General features: G+C 57.7%; 1 protein-coding gene across 1 annotated transcript in view; it reads right to left on the bottom strand.

Moving 5' to 3' along the window:
- The window catches only part of AHDC1 (AT-hook DNA binding motif containing 1), a 63,726-nt gene extending 56,527 nt beyond the window's left edge, over positions 1-7,199 (bottom strand). Inside the window, 1 exon segment of the mRNA XM_053898755.1 lies at positions 6,988-7,199. The gene's annotated coding sequence lies outside the window, so the exon portion shown is untranslated.
- Positions 7,200-12,852: the final 5,653 nt, after the last annotated feature.

Genomic DNA, 12,852 nt, shown 5'->3' with positions numbered 1-12,852 from the left:
CTCCAGCCCTGGCTGCAAGCTCACAGCCTCACACAGGCAGCTACCCCTGTGCACACTGCCTACACCCCCCTACACCCCCGCACCTTCACATCTGCATAACACTGCACCCTCACATACATGTAGCTCACCCCCAGGGCCCTGTACCCTCACGCACAAGTGCTACAAGTCCCTACACCCACTAGGTACACTCCCACTCTGCGAAGCCAGGTTTCGCACCTGTCACATATACATACATGCGCATGTACATACCTGCCAAGTAGCTATCACACATACACCCACAGAGTCCACGCACCTTGGATCTCCCCGTCGCACCCACATCTCCCACCTCACACGCGCTCCTCTCTCACACACACAGCAGATACTTGCCATCTTGTACCTATACACATGTGCCCATGTGTGTGTACGTGCACACGCTCACCCTGACCAACTTTCAGACAGCTCTTTGACACCACCCAACCCACCAGCCAACTCCCTAGGAAGACTCCCAGTGGCCGAGAGGGCCGCCAGCCTCCCCACCCTGCCAGCTGGGAAGGACGGGGAGGGCATACCACCCCCCCACCCCGACACCTGCGAACACTGATCTTCACCTCCAGAAAGAGCCCTCCCTCTGCTCCGGCATGAGTGCCACTGTGTATGGGTGAGAGCGTGACTGCGTGTGTGTGCGTGTCAATGTCCTGACATCCCGTGACGAGGCATGTGTGTCACTGCCTATATGGGTAAGGAAGCACAGGCATGAATTCCCCAGTTACGTTTCTGAGACGTGGGGTGAGTGCAAGGGTGAGATTCATATGTCACAAAGTGTGTGTGTGTGTGTGTGTGTGTGTACAGATATGAGTATGGGGGTGCATTTACACAAGGAGATGCACACCCAGTGAGTGGTGAGTGTGACGTTTTCTGACACAAGAGGGGTGTCCACCCTGGAATAGGGGTCAGAGCTGGGGAAACTGCTCCAGCAACTCCTTCCCCCACAAAAACAGCAGGGAGGAGGGGGTCTCTGCGCGCTTCTCTCTTTCTTGTTCTCTCTCTTTCTCTCTGACCTCTTTAGCAGCTGGAAACTGAGCCGGGGGTGGAAGGAATGGAGACTTGGCTGGCCCAAGGGTTTGGGGAGGGAAGCAGGAGAAAACACCTTCCAGATTCTCATCAAATCCCTGTTTGTGGTCTGTAGCCTCAAGCCTCTCCGCCTCTCCCCTCTCTCTCTCCGTCTGGGTTTCCCCCTTTCTTTATCTCTTCCTGTCTCTCATTCTCTCCCCATGTCTCTCCTCCTCCTATCTCAGTCACCTCATCTCCCTTCTGGTATCTCTGTGTCTCCACGTCTCAGTCTCTCTGTTTGTCTCTCCCCAGGCCCTTCCATTTTTCAGACTCCTCCTCTCTCTGCCAGCACCTCTGTCTGTCCGTCTCTCCCTGTCCTGGTCCATCTGTCCGTCTCTCTCCGTCTGCCTGTGCGTGGGTGTCTCTGTCCATCTGTTCCACCACCCATCTGTCTGGTTGTCTGTGTTAGTCCTTCTAAGGGTGCCCACTCGCTTCCCAAGGTACCCTCCCCCAGGTCAGCAAAGGCCTCTCCTGGCTCAGGGGTGGGGAGGGGATGCAGAGCTGCAGCTTCTGGAAGCTTCAGTAGCAGCTGGGCTGAGCTGGGAGTTCGGGGCTAGCCAGCTGCAGAAGCAGCCCCTCCTCTGGGCTCCCAGGCCAAGGACCCCAGAGCAGAAAGGGGAGAGAAAGCGGGGCCTCACTGCAGCTGAGTGTATGTATGTGTATGTAAGGGGGGAGGCAGAGGGCCTCACTTTACCCTCACTTCACCAACCCCTCTACCAAATCGGGGCCAGGCAGGAGAGGGATCCTCATTGCCCACCTTTCTTGTCCTCTAGCCAATGGCAGAGATGCTGGGATCCAGGAAGGAGGGGTTGGGGGGGTGCTAGGTCTTGGGAGAAGGAGGGCCACAGCTTCTTGTCAGCTGGGTGGGAGGGGGGTCCTTCCCTCCTCTCTTCCAGGCAGTCCCTGGGGATGGTTCTAGTTCTGGTCTCAGCTCTAGGCATGCAGGGCTGCACAGGCAATTCTCACTGGCTCCCACAGGGGTTATTCCCACCTCCCAGCTTCTCTAGAGCCTTTGACCCATAGGGATATAGGGGGAATATAGCAGTATCTCCCCCTCCTCAAGTGGAGGTTGGTTCTAGACATGTGGGCACTGTGATCCTGTCTAGGCACTGGCCATCCTGAGAGGCCCCAGGAAGCTCACCTACCATTGCCAGACCAGCACCTCATCCTTTCTCTCTCTCTCGCTCTCTCTCTCTCTCTCTCTCACACACACACAGTGCACCCCAGCATTCCTGGCCTGCACCCCCACACCTCCACTTGGTAACTCAGAGGACTTAAGAGGGACAGTGACAGGCTCCCAGAGTACCTCCAGCTCACGGTCAGGAGCTAGAAGTGACATCCATCCCTCAGGACCCTCCTAGTTGGCTCTGTGCCCCCTACTCCCTCTCCAAGAATAGTCCAAATCCCACAGGCTCACAGGGGATGGGGAAACTGAGGAAGGGAGGGGAGAACACAGTTATTCCTCCTGAGACCTTGGCGTGGAATCCTAGGGAAAGAAAGGGACGCTGACCTACCACAAGCAAAGTCCGTATTGGCTGCTCCCTCCGCATAGCCCTACCGCTGGGTCAGGGCCAGAGGCTGGCTCCCTCCCTCTAGAGCTCTCCTTGCCCCCGGCTGGGCCCCCTCCCTCTCTGAGCTTCTGAGCAGTCCTCCCTGCCCTCTCCCTCCCAGCTCTGGCTCTCTCATCCTCAGCTCTTGGAAGCCTGACTCACTGTTTCCCCTCCTCTCTCCCCTCCCTCCCTCTCTCTCCCGGCAGCGGCGCCTCCCCCTCCCCTGGGGGGGCTCTGGCCACAAGGGTGCCCGCCTGCTCCTCTCTCCGGGCTCTAGTCCCCCACTGCACCCAGGAGGCCCCCTGCAGCTGTTCCTATTCTCTAACTACAGAGTGGTAGAGTGCAAAGAGCCTAGGTCCCAGGCCTGGCACTGCTGAGTATTTGTGACCCTGGGCAAATGGCTCCCTTCTCTAGACTTGGTTTTCTCCTGTCAAACAAGGTTGGGGGAGGGGGTCCAACTGGATGATGCCCCTGACGTCTCTAGAACCCTAATGGTCCCTGCCTTTAAAACCCCACGTGCCTCCTGGCCTAGAGTGTGTGCACAACCTGTGGGGCATTGTACCTGCCTCAGGCCCCGCCCCCAGGTCCAAAGAATAGCTCTGCTCTGTTCCCAGACATTTGGAAAAGGCAGAGAAGAGCCGCTGCCCTGGGCACGACCATTAGTCAAGTGACCCCTGGAATCCCCCTGTCTCCCTATTCTCCCTCCTCCTGTGAGAGTCTTTCCCTCTCTCCCTATTCCACCTGTCCTCCTCCCTCTTCCCAGAGACATTTGCTTGTCTCTCCTCCAAAAACAACGCCTCATCATTTCAGGCTGTAGGGTCGGGAACAGCACGTGCCTAGGCCTTCTTGGTCCCCTGGGCCCCACCTCCAGGGACTGTGATACTGGCTCTTCTCCTTGCCTGTTTGCTCTCTCACCCCCTCATCGCTGGCTTCTGCCACCATCTTTCCCTCTCTCCACCTGGCATGTGGCTGTCCAGGTCTCTCTTCTCCCCCCACTCCCCTCCCCCAGCTCTCTCCCTGGGGCTGGGGGGGGGGCATATGCTGGCATTAGCAACAATGTTATCCTTCCTCCCTCCTGCGGTCCCCATCCTGGCTTCGCCCTCTCCAGAGCTGTCCCAAGAGACCCAGGGGACCCAGAGACAGAGCTGGGCTCCATCCCATAATAGTGAGTCTGCTTGACCTCACTCAACCAGACCAGAAGAGTCTGGTCATCTGGTATGAAGGCATGGCATGGCACCCCCCTGGTCTAGGGTGACTGGCATGAGACGCAGAGCTCTGTATTCCACAAACAAACAAAAAAGTTGGCCTGGGGGTGGGACATCGGGGGTTTGGAGGGAAATGAGGGAGATCAGGTTTGCCTGGAGAAAGTCCCTATCCAACTGGGAACAGAAGCAAGTGGAGGGAGTGGCTCAAAGTCAATGCTCTAGACTGATCTGAGAACCAGCAATGTCCCTCTAGGGCTCTGCGAATCCACAGCAGCAGCAACCCCCCCCCCCTTTCCCACAAGTTGCCAGCCAGGGACACTTGGCCCCTCCAGCCTGCAGAATAGCCACAACCTCAGGTGGAGATCCCATCCCTTAATCTCCTGTAGGGTCCAAGGCCAACCTCCCAACAGTACACCTCCACTTAGCTCGGCAGGGCGTCCAGAAGCCTCCCTGCCAAGATCTAAGCAGGTGGAATGGGGGAAACAGCCCCCCAACTCCCAAGCCCCCTCATCCAAGTCCCAGTCAAGGGCTGGGAAGCAATGCAAAATAATCATGGACCACACATACTGCCAAACTGAGAAGCAGCACTGTCCATCCACAGCACCTGGGGGTGTGGGGCTCCCTGCCCCCCGACCCTGTTCCAGACCCCCCAGCCCAGCAACCGTAATAAACAGCAAGCTCTTTTTCTTTATGACACCAAATTTCTCCAAGCCCAACAGCTCCTTCCATCACTACCTCAGCCATAGATCACATTAAAAACTCACAGAGGGCAACTTAAACACATCACATTTGTTTCTCTCTATATTATTTCAAAAGTAACGGCATTAAAAATGGATTTTACTACAGAAAATAAATATCAGCACGTGGGCCCGGAGCCCAGGCAGGAGGAGGGAGCCCACCAGGAGAATGTCCCCGAGGGCTTGGGCACAGCTTAGGCACTGACCAAGGAGGTGACTGTGAGGCCAGACAACACCCTGGGGAATAGAGGGGATGTTTGGGGAGGGGGCGACACCTGCCCACCCCACACCCGCCCCAGTGCCAGACCAAGAGAAACAAGAGTCACTGGTTTGGACTGGGGCCCACTGGTCCCCCTAAGCTCACACCCTCACGGATCTCTGTAACCTCTGAAGGGTAAGAGCTCTGGGGCAAGAAGTTCACCAGTCTCTGGGGGTTATTCCAACTATTGACACAGCAGGAGAAAAAAAATGAATTCAACTTACTATCCAGTTTGATTTTCCATTGCTATAAAAATAAATATACATCTGCTCAAAGGAAGGAGATGGCAAGCAGCGTGCACATGCCACCTGGGGGGTCCCCCCACAGCTCACCACCACAACCCAGCCTCCAAGCCAAGGGTGGGGGGGATGGACAGACTGGTAATCTTTCACTTAAAAGCCCCAGCTCACACAGTTACACACACACACACACACACACACACACACACACACACACACACACACACACACGGGGCCACAAGGAACAGGAACAAGCCAACAATAGAAACACCCCAAATACTCCTGGCAGGACTCTGCCCAGGCCCGGGCACATGCCCCCGCCCCGCCAGCAGCAGCAGCAGCAGCAGCGGCGGACAAAATGTGGCCACCCTGACCCGGAGGCAAAGCTTGTCCTCACACCCTGAGCTCTGCCCAGGGAGCTGGGGCCAAGTCCCGCCTGACACCAACTGGTCCGGCGGGAAACGCCTGCCCAGCCAGACAGGCACAGGCCCCCCAAGGGTCCCTCCTTGTGCTCAGGGACCAGGCTGGTGCAGCCTGGCCCTGCCTCCCAGGGTGACGCCTGGGCCCAAATTCAGCTGGCCCTGCCAGTCAGGCACTGGTGCAGAACCGAGGGCACCAGGCTCAGCCCCTCCCAGCCCAGCCCCAGGGCCCCCAAGCTAGGAGGGAGGGGGGACTCCCCACCCCTCCACATCTGGCCCTGGCCCCCAGGGTCTGCGGTAGAGAATTCCCGCCCCCGCTTCTCTCTCTCTCTCTTTCTCTCTCCCTCCTCCCGCTCTGTGCCCGCTGCCCGCCTCAGGGACAGCCCCAGCTCCCGCCTCCGGCCAGCAAGGCCCACATCCTTCCTCCCTCAGCTGGCCCCTTTGCCTGGCAGGAGGCTGGGGGGGTCAGGCTGCTAGGGAACCCCTCCAGCTCCCATCAGTCCTCATCCCCAGCCCCCAAACTCTGGGTTGCTGTCCCTTTTCCTGTAGAACAGGAAACAAGGTTATTTCCTAGACTCAGAGCCAGCCCCCTGCCCCTCTGGCTCTGCCCGGGGACCAGGACCCAGCAGGAGAAGGCGCACTCAGCCAAAAGGCACAGGGATTCAGCAATTCACCCCCAGCTTCGGGCCCAGGGGGCTGACAGCTGTCACTCAGCACCCCACCCCCTGGGGAAGAGGGGGCCCGATTCAATCAGAGCCCCAGAGGAAACGCATTGATAGGCGATTATTTATTTATTTATGCAAAAGTGAGCCGACTTTGTTCGCCAGGTAACCGGGCATGCGGCCCAACCCCTCCGGCCCTGGCCACCCCCAAATCCCTCCTCCGCCCCACACCCCCTCCGGGTCATTAGGTCCCCGCCCCTCAACTCCCAGAGCACCAGCGGAACCTTGGGATTTGGGGGTTGGAGGGGAGGGGCTCCTCCCTCCGCAGTCTCCCCCTTTCCCAGCGCCGTTCCTAAAATCCAGCCTTGTTCTCCGCTCCCACGGTCCCCCCTTCATTCCCCCCCCCCCCCCCACATTCTCAGCAAGCTGGAGAGCAAATTGCAGTTTTAAATCCAAAGACCGAGGGAGGAGGAAGGAGGAGGGGGCGCGCGGCAGCGCTGGGCGCGCACCTCGCCCCCGAGCCGGGGGAGCTGCGGGGCGGCCAGGAAACCCGAGAACCCCCCCTCCCCACCCCCCCTTCTCGTCCACCTCCCCCTCCCCCTTCCCGGCGCTGCCTGCCAGGCTTCGAGCCGAGCCCAGCCGAGCCGCGGGCCCCGGTGGAAACAAAGACCGATCGCACCGCGGGCACCGCAGCCACCGGGTCCCGCGGACCGGACCGGGGCGCGCGGAGGGGGCGCGGGCCCCCCCCCCCCCCGGTGCGCTGCACAAAAGAGCCCGGCCGGCCGGTCCCCAGCGGGGTCTAGGGCTGGGGAGGAGGCGCCACTCACCGGAGTGCTGGGCTGCCGGCTCCGTGGGTCCGAGCCAGGCGAGGGGCTTTGGGGGGCGTCTGTCTTCCGGCGGCGGCAGCGACGCGGGAGCCCGGCTGCTGGGGAGAGGAGTCGTGGAGGAGCCCTGAGCCGCCCGCCGTTGCTGACAGCATGGCTCGCGTCTCGGCTCACATTCTCCGCCGCTAACTCCGCTGGACACGGCCCCCCGCTCCCGCGGCGCCCCCCCCACCTCGATCACTCCTTCGCTCTCTGTGCCCCCCTCGCTCCCCCCGCCGCGCACACACTCTCACAGCCCTGGACACCCCCGCCCCCACCCCCCCATTGCAAACCTGGGAGGGAACGCGCCCCGCGTAGTCCTCCTCCTGCTCCTCCTCCTCCGCCCTCCTCCCTCCCGCTCTCTGGCTGTCTGTCTGTCTCTCTGACTGTCTCTATCTCTCGCTCTCTCTGCCTTTCTCTGCTTTCCGAGCTGGGTGGGAAAAGGAAATGAGGACAGAAAGCAGACGCTGGCTTTGGGTGGTGGTAGCTGGATTCCCTCTCTCCCTCCCTCCTCCTCCTCCCCTCCCTCCTCCTGCCTTCTGCTCTCTCCGCTGCGAGCGGGGCTGAGCGCAGCCTGGCGGGTGGCTCGCTCTGCCCGCCCGCCCGCCCGCCCGCCTGTCTGTCTGTCTGGTCTGCCTCGCTCGCTCCCTCCCTCCGTCTCTCGCCCTCGCCCTGCCTGCCTGCCTCTCTCCGTCTCCGCCGCCGCCGCCGCTGCCTCTGCGAGCTCGCCTTACCTTCGCCGCTCACCATCCGGAACCCCAGGGGGGAGCGCGCGCGCGGCACGCCGGGACTTGTAGTCCCCACCCCGGCCGCTCGGCGAGCGGGGCGGGCGGGGCCGCGCCGGCTGCTCCGACGGCGCGGCCCTGGGCCCGCGGGGACAGCGCGCGGGCCCTTCTGGCGGGGGTGCGTCCTCGTTTACCAAGGGTGCTGGTTCTCCCCAAGGATTAGGGATGTTTCCCACATTCCTTGTTCTCCGCGGGAGGCTCTGGCTCGAGCGAAGGTTGCGGGTGGGAGCGAAGGGGCGGGGTCTGAGAATGGAATGAGTCGAATAGGGAATCAAGGGATTAGCCAAAGGGCCTGCGACTTTCTGGGGCGCCCCAATTAAATGATAGACGGAAAAGAGAGAGGGGAGGACTCGCTTTCTGAGTCTGGGGACGTTCTTCGTCTCTGAAAAGGCTTCCTATTGAGTAAAGCACAACGGTTTTTGACGGGAGGGCTGCTCCAGAAACCTCAAAGCCCACCACTGCTTCCTCCTCATTCAGGGACCCCCGTCCCAAACTCTGAGCTCTGGGTTTAGCCCCTCCACCTCCTAGTTTTCCTAGAAGTCCAAGGGCGGCCAGGGCACCAAAGTCCTGGATAATCAACAAATGGCACCCCTCCCCCCTTCCTGAATTCTACTGAGCATTTTGGTTTTTTCAGGAAGCAAGATTCGCATTCAACAGTTCAGAACTCCTGCTGCGGCCAGGGGGCTGGGTTCAGCACTTTCACCTACCTCCTCTTCAGGTCACATCTGTTATCCAGCCCCTAGCTCTGGGCCCCCTGCCTGGCCTATCCCCACAGATGGGAATGTGCCCTGCCTGGGCCTGGTTACCGAGGGGAAGTAGCTGGACAGCCCAGGAAGGAAAACTGCTGCTGCTGCTGCTGCCATTTACTGGACACAGCAGGACCCTTCAGTCCCAAAAGGACCTGGTGAAAGGGTGCTGTTACCATTTCCACTTTAGGGATGAGGGCAGTGAGGCTCGGGTCCCCTCCTTTGGAACTGGTAGAGCCCAGGCAGACCAGGCAGGAGTTGTCTGATCCCAAAGCCCACTTCTTAATCTCTGGGCCATGACAGGGAGTTGTGACTCCCAGGTCTCTGTCTGACCTTCATTCCCAGCATCTGTGTATCCTCCCTCGGTACTTTAATTCAACACATGTTAACTGAGATATGCAGGGCTCACAGGGGACACCAAAATGAATAATGCAGGATCACTGTCCTGTCCTCAGTATCTACCAACATCAGCCCCGACTGGTACTCTGCTAGTCCCATTTCATCTGTGTGTCTGACATTCCTTTGCCCTGTGTCTGCTGGCTTTGTCTGTCTTGCTCCATGTCTGAAGTTCCTCCAGCAGTGCCTTTGTCCTTGGCCCACCTGTTTCTGACTCCTCCTTTGGCCCTGCCGTGTGATGGCCAGCGTGTGACAAAGGCAGGTGGTGACATTTCACCAACTGTAGCTCCCTGTCACCACCTTCCCTACACCTCTTTAGGACAGTCTGAAACCCCCAGAGGGCAAAAGAAGGGGGTTCTGGGGGCCACTCTCTATTGGCCCTTTGATGGGGGAGGGCAGGGAGGGCAACGGCAATGAGACAGACCTAGGACTCTAAACAGTGCACCTATTGATCTGGCATCATGGGGCTGGCATGGCCAGCTGGAGAGGCCCCCATTTGGGAGCAGCTCCTCTTTGCAGGCAAGCCTTGGGTTCAAAGATTTATTCATTGAATGGGAAGTATTATAAGGTCAGATATTAATGAAAGCAGTGGTTTAAGTTGTTAGGGGCCCTTTGCAGGTCCAAAGCCTGATTCTAAAGTTATCACAAGTAGATGAGGCTTTTTTGCATCTTGCTCTAACTGGTCCCCCATGGGAGCGACTTTAGCATTGGGAGGGTGGAAGAGGCTCAGGTTTCCCTTTCTTTTACACCTGCCGCCCCCCCCCCCCCCACCATCCTTACTCACTAGGCTTTGCCACAGAGCTGAAGATCCCACCCTGTCTGAATCAAGTGTTGGGAGGAAGTTGGGTGGGGTAGTACCAGATGGTTTAGGGGAGATGAGAAACCCCAGATAGATTGAGATGAAGAGGAATTCGCGAAAGACATGAGAGGTTTAATGACGAGGTGCAGAGGGGAAGATCAGCTGGGCAGGCCATGGCAGAGAGGAATTGAAGTTACGTTGTGTCTCCAAGCTTGCACCTTCCACCCCAGGCTGCTTCAGGCTGTCCCCTCCCCAGAGAGGGTGGGTACTTTAGCACCTAAGGTATTGAACATCACTGGAAACCGAGCATTACCAGGTTTTCCAGTCATTTGGAGGCTGGTGTTTCTCTTGGAGCTTCTCTAAATCGCGTGCGGTGTGGGGGGTGGGGGTGGGGGGGGGGTCTTCTCAGACAAACTCAAACTGATTCTTCCCGTGGGCTGCTGCTGCCACCTAGTGTCTAATCTCCATGCCTGCTCCAGTAGCGGCAGTCTAAAAGGGCTACCCAGTCCTCTGAAATAGTGTCATGGTCACTACTGGCTGGGCAGGGGAGCTGTAAGCTCCCCCCGCCCGCCCCCGCCCCCCAAGAAGGCAGATGTGAAGAAGAGGACCCAGGTTCTGGAAGAGTCTGCATCATCCCTTTCTGGGCTCAGCTCACTACAACCACTTCTGTTTTAATGTACGCAGTAGGTGGTATACCTAGACCCTAGGAAGTAGAGGGGAGAGTCTAGGGCTAAAACCGTGTGGCCAGACAGTTTGGAGGCCATGTGGGAATAGGAACCAGACAGATCTGGTTCTGCTTCTGCTTCTACTTGTGTGTCCTTAACTTCTCTGAGTCTCAGTTACCACATGTGTAAAATGGAAGAGTAATTCCTTCCCTGTCTTACCGGCACAGCCAGGGAGATTTACTGGGCACAAGAATTCGCTTTGAAAACTCACAAGGGCATGCTGAGGGATTGAGTCATGATAATAATAACGACAATAAATGAGAGGTCACAGCAGTCTGGAGCCGGGCCCTTGGTTGTTGGGGCTCATGGGAAGGGCAGTGTGAAATGAGCCTTGGGTAGGGATGGGCACTGCCTTCCCTGATGACAGAAGTTCTGGGCCTAGCCTCACACTTGGAGCTCACCTCAGGGGAGGTGTGGCTTGTTAGAGGGTGGTTCAGCCCAGTCCACAGAAGGAGAAACTGAGTCCAAGAGAGGTTGAGGGACTGTTCTAAGTCTCTGAGCCAGAGATCCAGGATCAAGAGGCCCATTATGGCCTTGGTCTTCCCCTCCCCAGGATGGGAACAGCTCAGAGCTGGGGCCCAAGAGACCATGGAAGCAGGAAGCCCCGCCTATCATGGTACAGTGGGAACTAAGGCCCCCAGGCCCCCATTATCCCTCCTCCTAGGCTAGCCCCACCCCCTGCAAGTCCTCCCACATTCCTCCAGGCAACAGGAAACCCCAGCTGCAGTCCAGACTTCAAACAGCTCCTCCCTCTGGGCAGGGGGTGTGGGAGGAGAGGCCAGAGGCCAGAGGGCAAAGGTCAGCTTTGTTCCTGCTGGAGGTGATGAAGGACGCTGGGGGGAGGAGGGGGACACAGAAGGGGGCAGGGTAGGGTCCTTGACAGCCACACTGCATGCACGTGCGTGTGTGTGTGTGTGTGTGTGTGTGTGTGTCACTGTCAGCCTATGTCTGGAGGTTAATGTGTGTCCTTGGTTTCCCTTGGGCTTGTGTACCTGAGTTATGCGTCTGAGTGTACATCACTATGGAATTGTTCGTGGGTGCTCAGCCTGGGATCCCACCGACATGTCTGTAAGTGACATCACATGTATTGATACGTACAGTTCACAGACCTGCTCAAAGCTATGTCGTCTCCTATTAGTGTGACCTGGTGTAGTTCTTTGTGTCCGAAGGGATATCCCTCTTCTGACTCTTCCCCTGCCGCACCCCCCCCCCCCATTCCTTCCTCTGCATTGGTCGCCAAAGGGTTCATTCTGAACAGCGAATCTTTGTTACTGCCCCGCTCAAAATCCTGTGGTGTTCCATTGCCCAAGGCTTAGAATCCTAGCCTGAGCACCTGGCAGACATGACCACTGCCTACCTGGCTATCTTCATCTTTAGCTACTAATGCCCCTGAAAATTTACACTCTAGTCACACCTCCCTAATTGTAACTCCCTGCACGGTCCCATTTCCTGCCTCTGAGCTCACTTAATTCTGTCGAGTCTAGAATGCCCTTCTCTTTCTTCTTTGCCAAGCAAACGTTCGCTCCTTTTTTCAAGTGTCTGGCGAAGCAACACCTCCACTGAGAAGCCTTCCAGACTTCTCCCTGTCCAACTGAGTCCTAACTATTCTCCCATACATTCTTTATTGCCATTTTCAGCCTGGGTGTGTCCCATTCATCTATCATTAAACTATGAGCTCTCTGAGAGCAAGAACTGTGATTGATTTCCCATCCTGTGGTGGGAAGGTCCTGAAGGGACCTAGTCTCCCCATCCCAGGGGAAAGTTTCCTGGAGCTCTAGGTGTAGTACCCAGAGTGGACACGAGAGGGAGTATGGACATCACTGCAGGACAAACCTGGCGCTGTGGGGTGTGTGTGTGTGTGTGTGTGTGTGTAAAATAGGGCGTGGGAGAGAACTACTGGAGTAGATAGTCCACTCAGCTCAGTCCTGGAACAATAGGATCGAGGATACACTCACCCCCAGTAAGTCCTGGCCACCCCCCCAGATTTCTGCTCTGGCTTCTCTTCACAACTCAGGGGCCATATCTCTGGATTTCTGACCCTCCTACCTTTTGCCTCTGCTCTTCCAACCTTCTTCTGCCTGCCTCATCTGCACCCTCAATCCTCCCATACATAATTACTTGCACTTGCCTGACTTGGCCTTGCTCTACCATACCTCTGAACCTTTGCACATGCTGTTCCCTCCATGGGAGATGATCTCACCCTCTGGCTGCTTCATCAAGCAGATTTCTCGTTCACATCCTCAAAGAAGTCTCCCTTGGCCTCCAGACTGACCTTGCCCCTAAGTGTTGTAATTATTTACTGTTCTGCCTCCTGGACAAGACCAGCCTACAGGAGACATCAGTAAATGTCTGCAAAATTAATAAATGACTTAGTTCTG

This window comes from Panthera pardus, unplaced genomic scaffold, assembly GCF_024362965.1.
Source record: "Panthera pardus isolate Hobbes unplaced genomic scaffold, ASM2436296v1 HiC_scaffold_11, whole genome shotgun sequence".
Classification (NCBI taxonomy): domain Eukaryota; kingdom Metazoa; phylum Chordata; class Mammalia; order Carnivora; family Felidae; genus Panthera; species Panthera pardus.
Note: the sequence above shows the minus strand (reverse complement) of the source record. Positions and strands in the feature narration are given on the sequence as shown.